At 36.6% G+C, this 23,828-nt stretch overlaps 1 protein-coding gene and 1 pseudogene across 1 annotated transcript in view; one reads left to right on the top strand and one right to left on the bottom strand.

The window, feature by feature from the left end:
* Window positions 1-23,828, bottom strand: part of TEX11 (testis expressed 11) — a 381,172-nt gene that overhangs the window by 178,373 nt on the left and 178,971 nt on the right. The window lies entirely within an intron of this gene.
* Window positions 52-22,348, top strand: LOC100739590 (annotated as a pseudogene).

Below are 23,828 nucleotides of genomic sequence, written 5' to 3' on the forward strand. Positions count from 1 at the left end.
AGATTTAATGCAATCTCTATGAAAATTCCAATGGCTTTTTTTTTTGCAGAAATGGAAAATTCCATCCTAAAAATTATACAGAATCAAGATAACAGGAAGAGCCAAAACAATCCTAAAACAGAAGACAAAGCTGGAGGACTCATACTTCCTCATTTCAAAATTTACTACAAAGGTACAGTAACTGAACAGTGTAGTACTGGCATAAAGACAGACCTATATACCAATGGAATAAAACAGATTCCGGGAGTAAATTCTCACATATATGGTGAAATGATTTTCACAAGGGTGCCAAGACCATTCAACAGAGGCAAAAAAAAGTCTTTTCAACAAATGTTGCTGGGACAACTGGATATCCACATGCAAAAGAATGAAATTTGATCTTTACCTTACATCATATACAAAAATTAACTCAGACCTTAAATGGTGAGTTAAAATATGCAACTTTTAGAAAGGAGTTCCCATTGTGGCTCAATGGGTTACATTGTCTCTGTGAGGATGTGGGTTTGATCCCTGGACTTACACAGTGGGTTAAGGATCTGGCGTAGGCCTCAGATCTGGTGTTGCTGTGGCTGTGGTGTAGACCCAAGCTGCAGCCCTGATTCGACCCCAGGCCCAGGAAATTACATATGCCTCAGGTGCGGCCATAAAAAGAAAAAAGACAAAAAACAAGCAAACAAACAAACCAAAAGAAAAAAACCTTTTAGAAGAAAATATAGGGGAAAAATCTTTGCAACACTGGATTTGGCAATGATTTATTGGATGTGACACCAAAAGCACAAGTAACAAAAGTAAAAATAAACTGGACTACATCAAAATTTTAAAATTTTGTGTATCAAAGCACACAATCAAAAGAGTAAAAGGGCAACCTATGAAATGGGAGAAAATATTTGCAGATCATATATCTGATATAGGGTTAACATCCAGATGTATAAAGGACTCCTAAGGAGTTCCTGTCGTGGTGCAGCAGAAATGAATCTGACTAGGAACCATGAGGTTGTGAATTTGATCCAACCTGGCCTCGCTCAGTGGGTTAAGGATCCAGCATTGACGTGAGCTGTGGTGTAGGTCGCAGATGTGGCTTGGATTTGGTATTGCTGTGGCTCTGGCATAGGCTGGCAGCTACAGCTCCGATCAGACCCCTAGCCTGGGAACCTCCATATGCTGCTGGTGTGGTCCTAAAAGGACAAAAAGACAGAAAAAAGAAAAAAAAAACCAGACTCCTAAACTCAACAACAAAAAAACAAACAACCTGACTTAAAAATGGCAAAGGACTTGAATAGACACTTTTCCCAAAGAAGATATACAAATGGCAATAATCACAGAAATGATAATTCATAGCACTACTCATTGGGGAAATACAAATCAAAGCCACAATGAGATACGACCTCACACCCACTGGGATGGCAAAATACCCCCCAAAAACCAAGTGTTGTCGAGGATGTGGAAAAACTGGAAACCTTATGCACTGTTGCTGGGAACATAAAATGGTGTAGCCACCATGGAAAACAGTATGGTGATTCCTTTAGAAAATTAAAACCAGAATTTCCATATGATCTACTAATTCCACCTCTGAGTATAAACTCAAAATAACTAAAAGCAAGGTCTAGAAGAAATATTTTTATATCTTTGTGCATAGCAGCATTATTCACAACAGCCAAAAGGTGGAAGTAACACAAGTCTTTATCAATATGTAGTATATACACATAGCAGAATATTATTCAGCATTTAAAAAAGGAAATTCTGACAATGCTACAACATGTATGAACCTTTAAGACACTATGCTAAGTGAAATAAAATAGTCAGAAAATGAAAAATAGTGTATGATTCCTCTAATATCAAGTCCCTAGAGTAGCCAAACTCATAGAGATGGAAAGTAGAATGGTGTATGCCAGCAAAGGAAAGTAGAGGGGCTTGTTGCTTAATGTGTATAGAATCTCAGTTTTGCAAAATGAAAAGAACTCTGGAGTTTGGTTAATGTAGTTAACCCTATGAATGCTAAGTGTAACTTAACAATATGAATGTACTTAACTAATTAACTATACACTTAAAAATAGTTAAGATAGGACTTCCCGTCGTGGCGCAGTGATTAACGAATCCTACTAGGAACCCCGAGGTTGCGGGTTCGGTCCCTGGTCTTGCTCAGTGGGTCAAGGATTCCGTGTTGCCGTGAGATGTGGTGTAGGTTGCAGATGCAGCTCGGATCCCATGTTGCTGTGGCTCTGGTGTAAGCCGGTGGCTACAGCTCCGATTAGACCCCTAGCCTGGGAAACTCCATATTCTGTGGGAGCGGCCCAAGAAATGGCAAAAAGACAAAAAAAAAAAAAAAAAAAAAGTTAAGATGGTATATTTTAATGCTGTATGTATTTTACTACAATTTAAAACTTTAAAAAAATTTTTGGAGTTCCTGTCATGGCTCAGCAGTTAACAAACCCGACTAATATCCATGAGGATGTGGGTTCGATCCCTGGCCTCATTCAGTGGGTTACAGATCATGTGTTACTGTGAGCTGTGGTGTAGGTTGCAGACACGGCTCGGATCCTGCGTTGCTGTGGCTCTGGTATAGGCTGGCAGCTACAGCTCCAATTGGACCACTAGCCTGGGAACCTCCATATGCCACAGATGCAGCCCTAGAAAGACAAAAAAAGGCCAAAAAATTTTTTTAAAATTAAATAATGTAAATAATAAAGATAAAGCTGAAATTTCCCTGGACTTCTACCCTGTCCAAGTCACCTTCTCAGAGATAACCACTCCTAAGTATGGTGTTTCTTTTTTAGTCTTTTCTTGATGCATTTACATGTATGTAACATAGTTTTAAAACACATAAATTATATGTATGTTTTACTTCTTTTCCTCTCAATATGTCATACAGATCATTGTACACATATTTACTATATTTTTAACTGCCACAGAGTAATTTACAGTATAGAGATACTGTATTTCTCTTATCTATTCCTCTGTTCATGATATTAAGGATGCTTTCAGTGTTTTCTTATAACAAGCAATGTTCCAGCAAAAATACTTGTAAACATGTTAAATACCACACACACACACACACACACACACACACACACCATGGAGTAAAATTCCTGAGTATGACAACTTTATATTTTGATCTTGTTAATTTGTCCTCCAACAGAATGGGTGCTGAGAAGTTGGCAATCTGGAAACACCAATGCATGCACATAAAAATGTTAATTCCCACCAATAATACCTGATATAAGGAAACTTTAGGTTTTTGCCAATTCAATGACTAGTCAACTACCTTGAATCAGAAGTCTTTGCATAAAGTTCTATTTAATTTTTAGACATTTACCATCACTTTTCTCCTTGTATTCTCTTTCCCCGGTTACAAAAAAAAAAAAAAAAAAAAAAAAAAAAAAGAGGAAAAAACTCTCCACCTTAATATTAGAAAATAACACTATGAATATAAATATAAAATCATTTAATATAGGTTTCATTATACAGAAATCTATATGAAAGAAAAGCACAAGTGTCAAGTTTGAAATGGCCTTTGCTATCACTGATTTAGAGAAAAATAATAAAAAGTTAACAAAACCATTCTTCCCATGCAAATCCCAAATTTTCTTCTAACATTACAGATGTGGAATATTTACTGACATGATATGAGACACTGTTATTAGATAGAAGACAATGTTTTATTTGCTTTCAGGAAAACTTTATATCCTAGCATAAGGAGAGTTAGTAAAAGGTTAAAAATGTTGAGTATATGTTCTGTGCCAGGTACCGTGCTAAGCAACTTATACACAGTACTTTTTTTAACTTTTATAATGACACCACAAAGTCTATTGCATCCTACTTTTAATAGTTGAGGCTCAAAAAACACATAAAGACAGAATCAAGGTTATATAACCAAAAGTCACATTTAGGATCTGAACCCAGGACTGTTTGACTCCATTGTATCCTACTGACTTTTTTTTGAAAACAATATTCAAGGAGTTCCTGTCGTGGCGCAGTGGTTAACGAATCTGACTAGGAACCATGAGGTTGTGGGTTTGGTCCCTGCCCTTGCTCAGTGGGTTGACGATCTGGCGTTGCCGTGAGCTGTGGTGTAGGTTGCAGACGCGGCTCGGATCCCGCATTGCTGTGGCTCTGGCATAGGCTGGCAGCTACAGCTCTGATTTGACCCCTAGCCTGGGAACCTCCATATGCCGCGGGAGCAGCCCAAAGAAAAAACAAAAAAAAAAAACAAAAAAAAAAATTCAAGGTCACAACAATAACAATGGTAATAGACATGATTCGAAGAAAAATGGTTTAATTCCCACATTGTTTTCATTAATTCAAGTTACTATAAATCATCTTCAACTGACTCCTCTTCCTCCCATGAGAGCTCTGTACAAATTCTAAAGAAATGGACATAATAAAATGCTGACAATTAGGATCTAATAAATTCTATGAAATGCCTCCAGGAATATGCCTTTATCTTTCCTTTGCCCATACTTTTATATTTGGACTTACATTGTTGGCAAGAGTGTAAGGAAGGAACAAAGGATCTACAGAATAGGCAGAAAACAATGAACAAAATGACAATAGGAAGTCTTACCAATCAATAATTATTTTAAATGTAAATGAATGAAATTCTTCAACTGAAAGATACAGAATGACTTAAAAAACAACGAAATCCATAAAGACAAAGGACACTATATAATGATAAAGGGATCAATTAAAAAGAGGACATTACACTCATTAACATATATGCACCCAATAGAGGAGCAGCTAAATATATAAAAGGAAGACTAACTAACAGACATCAAGGGAGAAATTGACAGGAATACAATTTTTTAGAAGGAGACTTTAGTGCCCCTCTGATATCTGTTGACAGATTTCCAGAAAGAAAATCAATAAGGAAACAGACATCCTAAATGATACAATAGAACGGTTGGACTTAATTGATATTTATAGAATACTACATCCCCCCCCCAAAAAAAAAAACACAAAATACACATCCTTTTCAAGCATGCATGGGACATTCTCTAGAATAGACCACATACTTGGATTAAAAAAAAAAGCCTCAACAAATTTAAGCAGATAAAAATTATTTCAAGCATCATTTCTGACAATAGTATGAAATTAAAATGAACCACAGAAAGAAAAATGGGTAAAAAGATTACATGGAGACTAAACAACACATGACCAAAAAAAATGGGTAAATGAGGAAATCAGAAAGTACATCAAGACAAATCACAATGGAAATACAACCTTACAAAATCTATGAGATGCAGCAAAAGCATTTCTAAGAGGGAAGTTCATAATGACTCAGGACTTCCTCAAGAAAAAAGAAAAATCTCAAACAACCTAATCTACTGCCCAAAAGAATGAGAAAAAGAACAAACAAAATCCAAAGTCAGCAGAAGGACAAAAATAATAAAGATCAAAGAGAAAAAATAGATATCAAAAAAACCTCAAACATAGGAATTCCCTCATAGCTCAGTGGCTTAAGGATCTGGCATTGTCACTACTGTGACTGTGGTTACAGCTGTGGTGCACGTTTGATCCCTGGTCTGGGAACTTCAGTAGGCTGCAAGCTTGGCCAAAGAAAAAAACAACAAGCAAAAACAGAAAAGATCAATAAAATCAAGAGCTAGTCTTTATTTTTTCTCAAAGATAAACAAACTCAATAAACCTCTAGCCAGGCTTGCCAAGAAAAGAGGAAGAATTCAAATAAACAAAATGAGAAACAAAAGAGGATAAATAACAAATACAAAAAATCATGAGATAATACTATGAACAGTTATATGCCAACAAACTGGACAACCTAGAAGAAATGAATAAGTTTCTAGAAACATACAGCCTGTCAAAATTGATTCAAGAAGAAACATGTAATTTGAACAAATCAGTCACTAGAAGTGGAAGAGAATCTACAAACAAATAAACCAAAACCTCCCTGCAAACAAAAATCTAGGACCAGATGGCTTCACTGGGGAATTCTACCAAATATATAAAGAAAAACTTATACCAATCCTTCTGAAACTAGGAGGGGGCACTCTCAAATTCCTTCTATGAAGCTATCATCACCCTCATGCCAAAGCCAAACAAAGGCACTACCAAAAACGAAAATTATATACCAATATCTTTGGTAAATATAGACACAAATATCCTCAACAAAATATTGCTAAACCAAATCCAACAATACATAAAAAGGATCGTATGCTACAATCAAGTTGGATTAATTCCAGGGTCACAAGGGTGGTTCAACATATGCAAATCAATCAATGTGATACACCAAATTAACAAAAGAAAATACAATAACCATATGATCATCTCAATAGATGAAGAAAAAGCATCTGATAAAATTTGCTATCCATTCATGATAAAAACTCTCACCCACCAAAGCAGGTAGGGAGGAAACATATCTCAACATAATAAAAGCCATTGATGACTAACCCATAGTCAATAAAAAACTCAACAGTGTGAAAAGCTGAAAGCCTTCTTGCTAAATTTAGGAACAAGACAAGGATGTCCACTCTCACCACCTCTATTTAAAAACTATTAGAAGTCCTAACCTCAGCCATCAGAAAAGAAAAAGAAATAGACCAACTGAAGAGACCAATCACTAGAAATGAAATTGAATACGTCATAAAAACACTACCTACAAATAAAAGCCCAGGACCAGATGGCTTCATAGGCGAATTCTACCAAACATACAAAGAGGATCTGGTGCCCATTCTCCTTAAACTTTTTCAAACGGTTGAGGAAGAAGGAATACTCACAAAGACATTCTATGATGCCACCATCACCCTAATTCCAAAATCAGACAAAGATACCACCAAAAAAGAAAACTATAGGCCAATATCTTTGATAGATATAGACGCAAAAATTCTCAACAAAATTTTAGCCAATCAAATCCAACAACATATAAAAAAGATCGTACGCCATAACCAGGTGGGGTTCATCCCAGGTTCTCAAGGATGGTTCAACATACACAAATCAATCAACATCATACACCACATTAACAAAAGAAAAGTCAAAAACCAATGATCATCTCAATAGATGCAGAAAAAGCATTTGACAAACTCCAACATCCATTTATGATAAAAACTCTCGCCAAAGTGGGTATAGAGGGAACATTCCTGAACATAATCAAAGCCATTTATGACAAACCCACAGCAAATATAATACTCAATGGAGAAAAATTGAAAGCCTTCTCACTCAAATCTGGAACAAGACAGGGATGCCCATTCTCACCACTGCTCTTCAACATAGTTTTGGAAGTCCTAGCCACAGCACTCAGACAAAGAAAAGAAAAAAAAGGCATCCATATAGGAAGAGAAGAGATCAAACTGTCACTGTATGCAGATGACATGATACTATATACATAGAAAACCCTAAGGACTCAACACAAAAACGGCTTGAACTGATTAACAAATTCAGCAAAGCAGCAGGATATAAGATTGACATTCAGAAATCAGTCCCATTTCTGAATGTAATGAAATATTAGAAAAGGAATTCAAAAATGCAATACCTTTTAAAATTGCACCCCCAAAAAATAAAATACCTGGGAACACACCTGACCAAGGAGGTGAAAGACTTATATGCTGAGAACTATAGACCATTAATCAAGGAAATTAAAGAGGAGTCAAAGAAATGGAAAGATATTCCATGTTCCTGGATTGGGAAAATCAATATTGTAAAAATGGCCATACTACCCAAAGCAGTCTACAGAGTCTATGCAATCCGTACCAAAATACCCATGACATTTTTCCATAGAACTAGAACAAACAATCCCAAACTTTAGATGGAACCACAAAAGACCCAGAATTGCCAAAGCAAACCTGAGGAACAAAAATCAAGCAGGAGGCCTCTCTCTCCCAGACTTCAGGCAATATTATAGAGCCATAGTCATCAAGACAGTGTGGTACTGGTACCAAAACAGACATACAGACCAACGGAACAGAATAGAGAACCCGGAAATAAACCCAGACACCTGTGTTCAATTAATCTTTGACAAAGGAGGCAAGAGCATAAAATAGGAAAAAGACAGTCTTTTCAGCAAGTGGTACTGGGAAAACTGGACAGCTGCATGTAAATCAATGAAACTGAAACACACCCTCATACCATGCACGAAAATAAACTCAAAATGGCTGAAAGACTTAAACGTAAGACAAGACACCATCAAACTCCTAGAAGAGAACATAGGAAAAACATTCTCTGACATCAACCTTATGAATATTACTTCTCAGGTCAGTCTCCCAAAGCAACAGAAACAATAGCAAAAATAAACCAATGGGACCTAATCAAACTGAAAAGCTTTTGCACAGCAAAGGAAACCAAAAAGAAAACAAAAGGTCAACTTACAGAATGGGAGAAAATGGTTTCAAATGATGCAAAGGACAAGGGCTTAATCTCTAGGATATACAAGCAACTTATATAACTCAACAGCAAAAAAGCCAACCACACAATGGAAAAATGGGCAAAAGACCTGAATACACCATTCTCCAAGGAAGATATACAGATGGCCAACAAGCACATGACAAAATGCTCAACATCCCTGATTATTAGAGAAATGCAAATCAAAACTACCACGAGATACCACCTCACACCTGTCAGAATGGCCATCACTAATAAGTCCACAAATAACAAGTGCTGGAGGGGTTGTGGAGAAAAGGGAACCCTCCTGCACTGCTGGTGGGAATGTAAGCTGGTACAGCCACTATGGAGAACAGTATGAAGGTACCTTAGAAATCTACACATAGAACTACCATATGACCCAGCAATCCCACTCTTGGGCATCTATCTGGACAAAACTCTACTTAAAAGAGACACATGCACCCACATGTTCACTGCAGCACTATTCACAAGAGCCAAGACATGGAAACAACCCAAATGTCCATCGACAGATGATTGGATTCGGAAGAGGTGGTATATATACACAATGGAATACTACTCAGCCATAAAAAACAATGACATAATGCCATTTGCAGCAACATGGATGGAACTAAAGACTCTCATACTGAATGAAATAAGTCATAAAGAGAAAGACAAATATCATATGATATCACTTATATCTGGAATCTAATATACAGCACAAATGAACCTTTCCACAGAAAAGAAAGTCATGGATTTGGAAAATAGACTTATGGTTGCCTGGGGGGAGAGGCAGGGAGTGGGATGGATCGGGAGCTTGGGGTTAATGGATGCCAACTATTGCTCTTGGAATGGATTTACAATGAGACCCTGCTGTGTAGCATTGAGAACTATGTCTAGATACTTACATCGCAACACAACAATGGAAGGAAAAAGAATGTATACATGTATGTGTAACTTGGTCCCCATGCTGCACAGTGGGAAAAAAAAAAAAAGAAAAAGAGAAGAAAAAAGAAAAGAAACGGAAAAAAAAGAAATGAAAGATATTCAAATTGGAAGGGATGAGGTATAACTAAACTATGTATACATCATATGGTAATCTGTAGAGAGAACCGTATAGACTGTACATTAAACTATTAGAACTAATAAATGAATTCAGCCAGGTAGTAGAATACAAAATTAGTATACAGAAATCTGTTGTACTGATTTACACTAACAATGAAATATCAGAAAAAGAAAGTTTAAAATTTTTGTTTAAAATCACATAAAAAATACCTGGGAATAAACTTAACCAAGGATGTGAAAGACCTACACACTGAAAACTATAAAACTGATCAAGGAAACTGAAGATGATTCAAAGACATGGAAAGATATCCCACGCTCTTAGGTTGGAAGAACTAATGTCATTAAAATGGCCATGGTACCCAAAGGAATCTATAGATTTAATGTGATTCCTATCAAATTACCCATGATGTTTTTCACACAACTAGAACAAATACTCCTAAAACTTATAATGAACCACAAAAGATCCATAATTGCAAAAGCAATCACAAAGAAAAAGAACAAAGCAGGAGGCAAAACCCTCCCAGATTTCAGACAATATTACAAAGCCACAGTAATCAAAACAGCATGGTATTGACACAAAAACAAACATGAATTAATGGAATAGAATAGAGAGCCTAGAAATAAACCTACACACCTATGGTCAATTAATCTATGACAAAGGAGGTAAAAATATACAGTGAAGAAAAGATAGTCTCTTTAGCAAGTGGTGGTGGGAAAGCTGGAGAGCTACATATAAATCAACGAAATTAGAACATTTCTCACATCACATACAAAAATAAACTCAAAATGGTTTAGTGACCTAAATATAAGACATGATAAAACTCCTAGAAGAGAATATAGGCAAAACATTCTCTGACATAAATCATATCAATATTTTCTTAGATTAGTCTCCCAAAGCAAAAGAAAAGCAAAAATAAAGAAATGGGAACTAATGAAACTTAAAAGCTTTTGCACAGTAAAGAAAATTGACAAAACAAAAAGGCACCCTATGGAATGTGAGAAAATATTTGCAAAGTAGGAGACCAACAAGGAGTTAATATCCAAAATATACAAACAGCTCATACAACTCAATTATAAGACAAACAACTCAATCACAAAATGGGCATAAGACTTAAAATAGGCATTTCTCTAAGATATACTGACGGCCAAAAGGCACATGAAAAGTATCTCAACACTGCTAATTATCAGAGAAATGCAAATCAAAACCACAATGAAGTGTCATTGGTCAGAATGGCTATCATCAAAAAATCTACAAATAACAAATGCTTAACAAGGTATGCAAAAAAGGAACACTCCTACACTGTTAGTGGGAATGTAGATTGGTACAGCCACTATGGAGAACAGTGTGGAAGTTCTCTTAAAAAAAACTAAAAACAGAGCTATCATATGATCCTACAATCCCCATTTCTAGGCATATATCTGGAGAAAACCATAATTTGAAGATACACGTACCCCAATGTTCACTGCAGCACTATTTACAATAGCCAAGACATAGAATCAACCTAAGTGTCCACTGACAGAGGAATGGATAAAGATGCGGTACATGGATACAATGGAATATTACTTGGCCATAAAAAAGAATTAAAAATGCCATTAGCAGAACATGGATGGACCTAGAGATTACCATACTAAGTGAAGTTAGTCAGTGAAAGACAACATCATATGATATCACTTGTATGTGGAATCTGAAAAAAAGAATACAAATGAACTTATTATTAAAATAGAAACAGACTCACAGACTTTGAAAAACTTATCATTACCAAATGAGACAGGTGAGGAGGGGGAGGGATAGATGGGGGGGGTTGGGATTGGCATATACACAGAGGTATATGGAATGATTGGCCAACAGGGACCTGCTGTATAGCACAGAGAATTCTACCCAATATTCTGTGATAATCTATGTGGGAAAAGTATCTGATAGAGAATGGATATGTGTATATGTATAACTGAATTACTTCGCTATACAGCAGAAATTATCACAACCTCGTAAATCAACTATATTCCAATAAAACTTTAAGAAAATAAAACGAAGATGTGGTACATATATACAACGGAATATTATTCAGCCATAAAAAGAATGAAATAATGCCATTTGCAGCAACATGGATGGACCTAGACATTATCATACTAAGTGAAGTAAGCCAGGCAGAAAAAGACAAATATCATATGACATCACTTATATGTGGAATCTAAGAAAAGGATATAAGAAGTCCCCCTGTGGTATAGGGGGTTAAGTATCTGGCATAGTTGCACCTGTGGCACAGGTCACAACTGTGGCACAGGTTGGATTCCTGGCCTGGGAACGTCCACATGCCATGGGTATGGTCACAGAAAAGGATACAAATGAACTTTTATCTTCAAAACAGAAACAGACCCACAGACAAAGAAAACAAACAAGATTACCAAGGAGGAAAAAGTGGGGGAGGGATAAATTAGGAGTTTGGAATTAAAATATATACCTACTACATAAAAAATAGGTAATCAACAAGGGCCTACTGTATAGCACAGGGAACTATACTCAGTATCTTATAATAACCATAATGGAAGAGAATGTAAAAAAGAATATACATTTGTGCCATATATTAGATTCCAGATATAAGTGATATCATATGGTATCTGTCTTTCTGACTTACTTCACTCTGCTGTACAGTAGAAAATTGACAGAACACTGTAAACCAGCTATAATGGAAAAAAATAAAAATCATTAAAAAAGAACACACACACACATATATATATATATAACTGAATCACTTTGCTGTACATCTGAAACTAACACACCACTGTAAATCAACTGTATTTCAATAAAAATTTTAAAAGTATAAAATAAGACAAAAAAGGATTTGGAAGTGCTAATTTACAGAAATTATAGCTTTAGGAGTATATGCACATCAGTAGTACCTTTATGTTTTGTTGAGGATATACGCATCAGCAAATGACATAGTATGCAGAAAAGAATTCATTTCATATAGCAGGTCTGAGAGGTTGCCTATTCTTAGAAAAGCCTATTTACAAAGTTGGTCCTTAGCTGACAACTAGTCACTCAGCTGGTAAATAGTTCCCTACACTGATATAAAACTTTTCCTTAATAATAAGGTTTAACTATGCCTAGACTGTACAAACAATATAGTTTATACCAAACATCTACTTCCCTTTTGAGTGTCTGAAATCCTAGTGTGTGCTAGGTAGAAGTGCCTACATGACCAGTCCCCATTTAAAACCCTGAAGACTGAGAGTTCCCATCGTGGCGCAGCGGAAACGTATCCGACTAGGAACCATGAGGTTGAGGGTTCGATCCCTGATCTCACTCAGTGGGTTAAGGATCTGGCATTGCCATGAGCTGTGGCGTAGGTCACAGACACAGCTCGGATCTGGCGTTGCTGTGGCTCTGGCGTAGGCCGGTGGCTACAGCTCCGATTAGACCCCTAGCCTGAGAACCTCCATATGCCGCGGGTGCAGCCCTAAAAAGGACAAAAGACAAAAAAATAAATAAACCCCTGAGGATTGAGTCTCTAATGAACTTCCTGATAAACAATCAAGTCCACACATGTTGTTACATTTGTTGCTACAGGAATTAAGCATGTCCTGTGCAATTCCACTGGGAGAGAACTCTTAGAGGCTTATGCCTGACTAATGTCCTTCAGACTTTGCCTCGAGTGTCTTTTACCTTTATCTTAATGATTTTGCTTTGTACCCTTTCGTTATAATAAATCTTAGCCATACTTATTACTAAAAAAAACCACAGGAGTTCTCTGGTGGCTCAGTGGGTTAAAGATTCAGCATCATCACTGCTGTGGCTTGGGCCGCTGATGTGGTGCTGGTTCAATCCCTGGCTGTGGAAGTTCCACAGGCCATGGGTGCGGCCAAAAACATACAGTAACCCTAAATGAGTAAACACACACAGTTGCAAAGTACAAGAAGAAAAACTTGGTAGGGCTAAAAGTAAGAATAGACAAATCTCAGAGTTGGAAACTAGTAACACTCTCTTTAAAAAATTCATAGAACTAGGAATTTCTATGGCGCAATTGGTTAAGGAGCTGGCATCATCATTACAGCAGCTGGGGTTGCTGTTGTGGTATGGGTTCAATCCCTGGCCCAAGAACTTCCACATGCCGTGAAAGCAGCAAAAAACCAACACCCCCAAAAAAACCCAAATTTATAGAACTAGACAAAGAACAACTAAGATACATAACAGCTCAACAGCTAATCAATTAACAGTATCTAATTGACATTTATGGAATACTTCATCAAACATTAGCAAAATACACAATCTTTTCAAGTGTCCAGGGACCATACACCGAAATAGGACATATTCTGGGCTATACAACAAACCTTAAGAAACAAACAAAAAAAGTGAAATCATACAGAGTGTGTTCCCTAGCAACATGGATCAAAGAGAAATCAATAACAAAAAGATAATCAAGTTAAAATGAAAATACAATATATCAAATTTTGTGGGATGCAGCTACAGCAGTGCTGAGAGGGAAATTTTTTATCATCAAAGGCTTACATTAGAATAGAAGGAAAGTCTCAAATCAGTAAGCCAAGCTCCCAATAGCAAAAAACCAGAAAAGGAAGGGCAAAATAACTCCAAAGCAAGCAGAAAGAAGTAAATAATAAAGGTAAGAGTAGAAATCAATAAAATTGAAACAGGAAAAAAGAAAAAAATAAATGGGAAATGCCGAGGTGAGTTCTTTAAAAAACTATATGTATAAAAGCGACAAACCTCCAGCAAAACTGAGAAATTAAAAAAAGAGAGAGATCAGACTCAAATTACCAGTATCAGGAATGAAACAGAGGATATTATTACAGACTCTGCATACATCAAAAGGATAATGAGGGAACACTATGAACAATTTCACAGACGAATTTAACAAGCCAGATAAAATGAACAAATTCCCCCCAAAGCAAAAAAACTAACACAACTCACCAGTATAAAACATAATTTGAATAATTTTATAACTATTAGGGAAGTTGAATTCATAATTTTAAAACTTCTGAAAAGAAGTTCCAGGCTGAAATATTTTCACTGAAGAATTCTACCAAGTGTTTAAAGAAGAATTAAAACCACTTCTACATCTTCCAGAAATAGGAGTGAACACTTCCCAATTAATGTTATCAAGACAGTATTACCCTGATAATGTCAGAAAAAAGCAGTACACAGTAAGAAAATTATAGACCAATACCCCTCAAGAATACAGATGCAAAGACCCTTAACATAATACCAACTAATGTAAATAAAAAATATATCTAAAGAAAAAACAACATGACCAAGAATATTTATTTTAGGAGTCCAAGAAAGATTCAATATTTGAAAAATAATCACTGCAATTCACCATATTAAACTGAAGAAGAAAGATCACATGGTCATATCAACTGATACAGAAGTAGTATTTGACAAAACTTAACGCCCTTTCATGATTAAAAAAAAAACACTCAAAAAGGTATGCATAGAGAGCCACCTCTTCAATTTGATAAAGAACATCTACAACAAATCTACAGCTATACTGATACTTAAAAATCTACCCGGGGAGTTCCCTGCTGGTCTAGTGGTTAGGATTCAGTGCTTTCACCACTGTGGCCCAGGTTCATTCCCTAGTCTGGGAACTGAGATCCCACATCAAGCCACTGCACACATGGCCAAAAAAAAAAAAAAAAAAAAAAAGTCTACCCAACAAGAGCAGAGTATACCTTCTTCTCAGCTGCACACCGAACATTTACCAAAATAGATTCTAGGCTATAACACAAGTCTTTTTTTTCTTTTTAGGGCCACGTCTGTGGCATATGGAGGTTCCTGGGCTAGGGGTTGAATCAGAGCTGCAGCTGCAGGCCTACACCATAGCCACAGCAACACTGGATCAGAGCTGCATCTGTGACCTATGCCACAGCTTGTGGCAACACTGGATCCTTAACCCACTGAGCAAGGCCAGGGATTGAACCCACATCCTCATGTACACTATGTCGGATTCTTAGCTTGCTGAGCCACAACAGGAACTCCAATACAAGTCCTAGTAAATTTTTTTAAAAACTCAAACTATAGGAAATATGTTCTCTGACCGCACAGAATTGAATTAGAAATCAATAATAACAGAAAGATTTTTTTGGAAAAATGCCCAAATGTCTGGAAAATAAATAACACACTTCTAAATAACCCATAGGCTAAATAAGAAAATCAAAGGGAAAACTTGAATGTTTTTTGAGCCGAACAAAAATGAAAACAACATTTAAAATTTGTTGGATGCTGCTAAAGTAGTACTTCATAGAAAATTAAAATTCTTACAGAAAAAGAGAAAGGTCTCAAATCAATGATACCATCTTCTACCTTAAGGAACTCTTAGAACAAGAGTAAACATAGCCCAAAGTAAGCATGATAAATTTCAAAGAAAAATCAATGGAGAAGAAAATAGAAAAATCAATGAAACAAAAATCTAGTTCCTTGGGAAGATCAGCTAAATTTATAAATCTCTCTATAGAGTGATCAGGGAAAAATGAGAGAAGATACAAATTACCAATATCAAGAACAAGAGTTGACATCACTACAAATTTTTACAAATGTTAAAAGGTTAGTAAGGGAATATTATGAACAACTTTCTAACAATATATCTGACAACTCCAATGAAACAAATTACTTGAAAGACTGAAATGACCAAAGTTCACACTAGAGGAAATAGATAACTTGAATAGTGTTATATCTATTAAAGAAATTGAGAATGTAGTTAAAAAACTTGCCACCAAGGAAACTTCCAAGCCCAGTTTTACTGTTTAATTCTACCAAATCTTTAAGGAAGAAATTGTACCAGTTTAGCATAAACCCTCTCAGAAAATTGAAAGGGAGATTATACATCTCAACTTATTCTATCAAGTCGGAATTATCCTAATATGAAGCCCAGATACAGAAATTACAAGAAAATAAAACTACTAACCAATATCCCTCTTGAACATACATGCAAAAATTCTAAACAAAATGTTACCAAGTCAAATTCAACAATATACAAAAAGTGTAGAAGGGTAACAGGGACCTACTGTATAGCACAGAGAAATTTATTCAGTATTATGTGGTAACCTATATGGGAAAAGAACCTGAAAAGGATTCTTTTCATATGCATATGTATATGAATAACTGATTTACTCTTCTGTATGCCTGAAATCAACACAATTTTGTAAGTCAACTATATTTCAATAATTGTTTTTTAAAAAGTACAATACATCATGACAAAGTGAGATTTATCCCAAGAATGCATAGACATACAAAAATTAAGTCAAATGGATCACAGACCGAAATGTAAAACCTAGAACCAAAAAATGGAGTTTTCTGGTAGCTCAGCAGGTTAAGGATCAGGTTTTGTCACTGCTCTGGCTCTGGTTATTCCTGTGGCTTGAGTTCGATCCTTGGCCCAGGATCTTCCATATGCCACCCGCACAGCCAAAATAAAAACAAAAACCTAGAACCAAAAATGTAATAGGGAAGAACAAATCTGACTCCCTATTAGATGTGTTTCTTTTACTTTAATGTTTCTTTTACTTTAATGTTTCTTTTACTTTAACCTCTGTATTCTATTGCTTTTGCTTCCTGTTAAGAATGTTGCCTATAGCCTGAAATATACAGGATTGCCCTTTCTCAAGGCTCTGACCTTTAAGGATATAATACTTTCCCATTCACATAGAGATAAAAAGTTGTAGAATAGAGAATAACATTTGTCTTGTTGTTTACAGGAACATCATGACCTGATCTATGTGGACAGCTGGAAAACAAAGGATTGCTAAACCAAGAAGTTTCCAACAACCAACCATGCCCCTCCCTCACTTTGCCTTTAAAAATGCTTTGCTGAACCCTTCTGAGGTTCAGAGTTTGAGGGGGCATAAGACCCCTGTTCTCCTTGCATGGTCCTGCAATAAAACTTTCTCTGCTCCAAACTGACATTTCAGTTTGGCCTCACTGCACCACTGGGCACATGAGCTTGAGCTGGGTAACAAAAACACTTCTAATAGAAAACATAAGAGATATTATTTGTGACCTGGGTTAGGCAAAGGTTTCTTTGATATGACACCAAATATATGATCCATATGAGAAAAAATTGACAAACTAGACTTCATCAAATTAAAAACTTCTGTTCTTCCAAAAACTCTGTTAAGAGAATGCAAATTCAAATCATAGACTGGCAGGAAATATTTGTAAATTATCCATCAGAGGTCCTGATCATAGAATAAAGAACTTTCTAACTCAACATTAAGAAAACAACCCAATTTTTAAAAAATGGATGAAAGATTTGACTAGACACCTCACAAGAAAGGATACACAGATGACAAATAAGCATATGAAAATAGTCTCAACATTATCAGTCATTACAAAAATGTAAATTAAAGCAAAAACAAGATGCCACTCCACACTGATTAAAATTTAAAAGGCTTGGAGTTCCCATCGTGGCTCAGTGGTTAACAAATCTGACTAGGAACCATGCGTGTTTGATCCCTGGCCTTGCTCAGTGGGTTAAGGATCCGGCGTTGCCATGAGCTGTGGTGTAGGTTGCAGATGTGGCTCGGATCCTGCATTGCTGTGGCTGTGGCATAGGCTGGTGGCTACAGTTCCAATTAGACCCCTAGCTTGGGAACCTCCATATGCCACAGGTGCGGCCCTAGAAAAGACAAAAAGACAAAAAAAATAAAAATAAAAGGCTGACCATTCTAGGTGTGGGTCAAAGTGTAGAAGAATCGAAACTCTCATACTGGTAGAAATGTAAAACTCTACAATTACTTTAGAAAGCAGCCTGGCAACTTCTTAAGAAGTTAAATGCATATCTACCATCCAAACCAGCCATTTCACTTCTAGGTATTTAGCAAGAAAAATGAAAACATATGTCCATGGAAAGACATGCACATGAATGTTCATAGTAATTTTATTTGTAATAGCCCCACACTGGAAATAACCAAAATGTCCACCAACAAATGGATATTTAGTTTGTTTCCATGTCTTGAGGTTGGTAAATGCAGACTGTTACATTTGGAATGGATGGGCCATGGGGTCCTGCTGTACAGCAGAGGGAACTTTATCTAGTCTCTTGGGTAAGAACCTGATGGAAAAAACAAAACAAAAATGGGTGTGTACAGGTGGCCGGGTCACTTTGCTATACTAAAGGAATACTGTAAATCAACTATACTGTAATGAAATACTACAGAAACTAAAGAAAAACTGTAAATCAACTATACTGTAATGAAACTTTTTTAAAAAAAACCAAGTGAATGGATAAATAAATTGTAGCATATACATACAATGGAAGACTATTCAGCAATAAAAAGATAATGAACTACTGATAGATGTAAAAACATGGATGGGCATAAGCTAATGATGCTGAGTTAAAGAAATCAGACTAAAAAGAATAAATACTCTGATTCTATATATGTAAAATTCCAGAAAATTCAAACTAATCTATAGTAACATTAAGTGATTGATGAATGATCAATGGTTACCTAATGAAGGGAAGGTAGGGGGGATTATAAAAGGTCATGAGGAACTTTTATTTTAGGGGGTGATAACTATGTTCATTACCCTGATTGTGATTATGGGTTCATAACTGCATGTATACACAATACATATATGTACATGTACATACATGTGTGTTGTGTTTATAAACATTTGTGAAAACATGTCCACAACACATATGAACATATTGTAAGTACATATATACATATATGTGTGTAACACATATAATTTATGTTAAAACTTATCAAATTGTATACTTATTTTAAATATATGCATTGCATAACTGCAAGAGGTAAATGAGAAGGCTAACTAGAACCGTCATTATCAACTCAGTGCCACCTTGCATAGTGTTAGATATCTAAGGAATGTACTAAGTACTCATTTACAGATTGTATCAGAATTTCTGATCCTTGGAGTTACCATTGTGGTGCAGCAGAAATGAACCTAACTAGGAACCATGAGGTTGCGGGTTCGATCCCTGGCCTTGCTCAGTGGGTTGAGGATCCGATGTTGCCATGAGCTGTGATGTCGGTTGCAGACGCAGCTCGGATTAGGCGTTGCTGTGGCTGTGACATAAGCCAGCAGCAACAGCTCTGAATGGACTCTTAGCCTGGGAACCTCCATATGCCATGGGTGTGGTCCTAAAAAGACAAAAAAGACAAAAAATAATAATAATTTCTGCTCCTTGAAGTTAGTTTCATAGAAAACAAAGGGTATATTTGCCCAATATGTGTGAATTTGCTATGTGTAGAAATGTAGAGATGTAAATAACTTATTCCCTAACAGATTAAGAACTACAAATTATTATAATGCTAGTAGGCATATAGACATCACTGATCTGGTTTGATAATAACAATCATTTTCCATTTAAGGGTATAAATACTCTGCTTTTCACTGAACCCTAATATTAGGCTACATTTGAAGAACCTGGCTTTGGTTACAACTATTTGCTTTATAGTTGCTAAATCAATTTTAGTATCTATCTGGTTGATCTGCCATTATAGAGCTCCCCAAATGTGTAACTTTACCATAATGATATGTATCCTTTAAAGTAATCTGTGTATGTGTTATGTGTCCACCCTATTTATGGCTATCAAACTTTAGCTTAAAAAATAGCTGTTGAATGAGAATCCTGCAACCATAGAATTAGAACTGAAAGGAGCCTTCTATCACTTCCTCATTTATAGAAGCAACAAAGATGTTGTGTTAATTTTATATTGCTGCTGCAACAAATAACCACAAAGTTATCAGGTTTAAAACACCCATTTATTATTTCACAATTCCATGGGTCAGAAACCCAGGCAGTCTTGCCTAGGAATTGCGTTTAGGGTCCCACAGGCCTAAGTCAAAGTATTGACAAGCCTGGGCGCTTATATGGGGGCTCTAGAGAAGAATCTGCTTCTAGGTTTATTCAGGTTATTGGCAGAATGAATTGAAATTGAAATTCTGTAAGGTTGTAGGACTGAGGTCCCATTTCTTTGTTGGCCTTTGGCTGGGATTTGTTCTTAGATCCTAGAGGCTACCTGCAATCCTTGGCTCACAGCCCACTCTTTTCTTCAGAGCCAGCAATGGTGTGCTGAATACTCTCATGCTTTGAATCTAGTAGACTTCATCTTCTGCATACCTCTTTTGCATTTAACAGTGCATGTGGTAATATTGGGCCCACTCAGATAATCCAGGATAACCTCCCTATGCTTAGTCTCTTTTACCATGTAAAGTAATATATTCATGGTCCCAGGCATTAGGGTGTAGAGGCTCCTCAGAAGCCATTATTCTGCTTTTCACAGGCCCTGAGAAGTGAAACGACTTGTCTAAGGTCTCTTTCTAATACATCATATGTTGCCTCTTGCTGACATATACTCATTGCTCATGTAAAATAGCATTTCAGCAATCATCACTTTAACACCTATAAATGGGCTCAGTGTTAGTAAAATTATCCTGCAGTTTACTCTTAGGCATAGCTCAAAAGTGACGATCATAAACCAAGGAATATACGCGACCTCGAGCACCTAGTAAAAACAAGGAAACTGACTTTCCCCTATAGATTTAAACCTTGATTTTAGACTAATGAGACCTATGTTTGACTTCTAACCTCCAGAACTGTAAGATAATAAATTTGTATTATTTTAAGCCAAAAAAAGTGATGCTCATAAAATTGCTTAAGAAGCTAAATGCAGCATCTCATTCATGTCCAGGAGTACTAGCCTTACATGAAATGGTGAGCATGAATTCTATTCTGTAGACACACTGCTCAACTTGGAATGACAAACTATACTAGTTCTAATACTTTTTCAGACATAATAATAGCCAATATCAAAACTGAATGCTTATTATGTGCCAGGAATCGCACATGAATTAATTTTACTTAATCCTCAGACATCCCTGAGAGATAAATACTATTAATGGATAGTAAACATAAGCACAGAGACTTAAAACAACTTGCACAAGGTTAAGCCATCTGCAAAGTGGAGGAACCAGGACTTGAATCCACGTAATCTGACTCTGGAATCCATATGATTAACCATCATTCTATACTGAATGGACCTTGAGTACTAGGAAAATATACTGTCAGTGGTCATAACCTTTGAAGAATTTCTATAATTTAAAACAAATACAATTGGACTGATGGAAAATCAAGAGGGGAGAATCCTGAAACCAAACAGAAGCATAAAAGGAAGCTTTTAGAGAAATAAGCAGCTAGTTCATCCTATTAAAAAAATAAAGCCTAGGAAACCCCCAAATCGGAAATTAGTAGGGGATAGAATCAATTATACTTCAATTTAAGAAAAAATTAGTAAAGGAGAATAGAGTGGGACATCCTGCTTGCGAGTGGCCACTTCTCTGTTGAGCTTGGCGAAAGAATGATTTAAAAATAGGTGATGTTGGAGTTCCCGTCGTGGCGCAGTGGTTAACGAATCCGACTAGGAACCATGAGGTTGCGGGTTCGGTCCCTGCCCTTGCTCAGTGGGTTAACGATCCGGCATTGCCGTGAGCTGTGGTGTAGGTTGCAGACGCGGCTCGGATCCCGCGTTGCTGTGGCTCTGGCGTAGGCCGGTGGCTACAGCTCCGATTCAACCCCTAGCCTGGGAACCTCCATATGCCACGGGAGCGGCCCAAGAAATAGCAACAACAACAGCAAAAAGACAAAAGACCAAAAAAAAAAAAAAAATAGGTGATGTTGAGAAGGGCAAGAAGATTTTTATTCTGAAGTGTGCCCAGTGCCATACTGTAGAAAAGGGAGGCAAGCACAAGACTGGTCCAAACCTCCATGGTCTGTTTGGGCAGAAGACAGGTCAGGCTCCTGGATTCACTTACACTGATGCCAACAAGAACAAAGGTATCACCTGGGGAGAGGAGACACTGATGGAGTACTTGGAGAATCCCAAGAAGTATATCCCTGGAACAAAAATTATCTTTGCTGGCATTAAGAAGAAACGAGAAAGAGAAGACTTGGTAGTTTATCTCAAAAAAGCTACTAATGAATAATACTTGGCCACCGCCTCATTTATTACAAAACTGAAATGTCCCATGACTGCTATATGTGTACCATATTTAAACTGATCTCATACACTGGAATTCAGATCATCCATGGCTGATGGAATGTTTCTGTTGGACAGTCCTGATTTAAATAAGGTTGGTTTGTGGCTAAATGAATATGGTCAGCTTTTTGAATTTTAGTAATAATTCTAGTTCAACAAGTACTACCACTGTTTTTTCCCTTCTAAAGAAATGATTAAATTTGAGGAGTTCTCGTTGTGGTGCAGTAGAAACGAATCCGACTAGGAACCATGAGGTTGCAAGTTCAATCCCTGGCCTCGCTCAGTGGGTTAAGGATCTGGCATTGCCATGAGCTGTGGTGTAGGTCGCAGACACGGCTCAGATCTGGCGTTGTGGCTGTGGTGTAGGCCAGCAGCTGTAGCTCTGATTTGACCCCTTGCTTGGGAACCTACATATGCAGCCCTAAAAAGCAAAAAATAAATAAATAAATACATAATAATAAAAGAGATGATTAAGTTTGAATATGGAGTGTTAAACTTTTCAGGAAGATGGTGAATACCTTCTAAAAACCTATAGGAGATTGGTTTTATATTTAGATTTCTATAACTGGTTATATTAATATATTTAAATATATATTAAATATATTTAAGACAGTAAATCGCTTCACTGTCTCATAGAACAGAGCAAGATTCACCTGTGTTTCAAGTAGTGTTCACTAGCCTGTTAAGGTAAGAGCTAAACTGACAATGTTGTCTTTATCTTTTTGTCTTAACTATGCCAATTTCATTAAAATTCTCTATCTAAAATACTACCTTTTACCTATTCAAAGACATTTTAGTGTGGTTTATGTACAACATCAAATAAAGAATATTAGCATTTCTCATATTTTATAGATGATCTTTAAGATCAGATGCTTTTATTTATTTATTTATTTATTTATTTTTGTCTTTTTGTCTTTTCTAGGGCTGCACCCAGGGCACACGGAGGTTCCCACGCTAGGGGTCTTAATCAGAGCTATAGCTGCTGGCCTACACCAGAGCCACAGCAATGGGGGATCCGAGCTGCGTCTGTGACCTACACCACAGCTCACGGCAACACTGGATCCTTAACCCACTGAGCAAGGCCAGGGATCGAACCGGCAACCTCATGGTTCCTAGTTGGATTCGTTAACCACTGAGCCACGACGGGAATTCCAAGATAAGATGCTTTTAAAATTCAGTGTGACAAGATACATTAGCAGACTTTGCCTGTGAATTCTTTACAAAGTCAGACTGTTATTAATTCCAGATTGTCTTTTAAATAGGTATTCAAAAACACAACTGTAGAACTACTGAATATGTATGATTGGTAATAGCGCTTTTGCCAACTCACCGGAAGGTTTGAAGTACAGGAGCTATACCTGTCAGCACAGATTTGTAAATTATCTGATAATGAGGCTTAAGAATTAAAAACAAAATCACAGATCAAA

Source organism: Sus scrofa, chromosome X (assembly GCF_000003025.6).
Source record: "Sus scrofa isolate TJ Tabasco breed Duroc chromosome X, Sscrofa11.1, whole genome shotgun sequence".
Taxonomy (NCBI): domain Eukaryota; kingdom Metazoa; phylum Chordata; class Mammalia; order Artiodactyla; family Suidae; genus Sus; species Sus scrofa.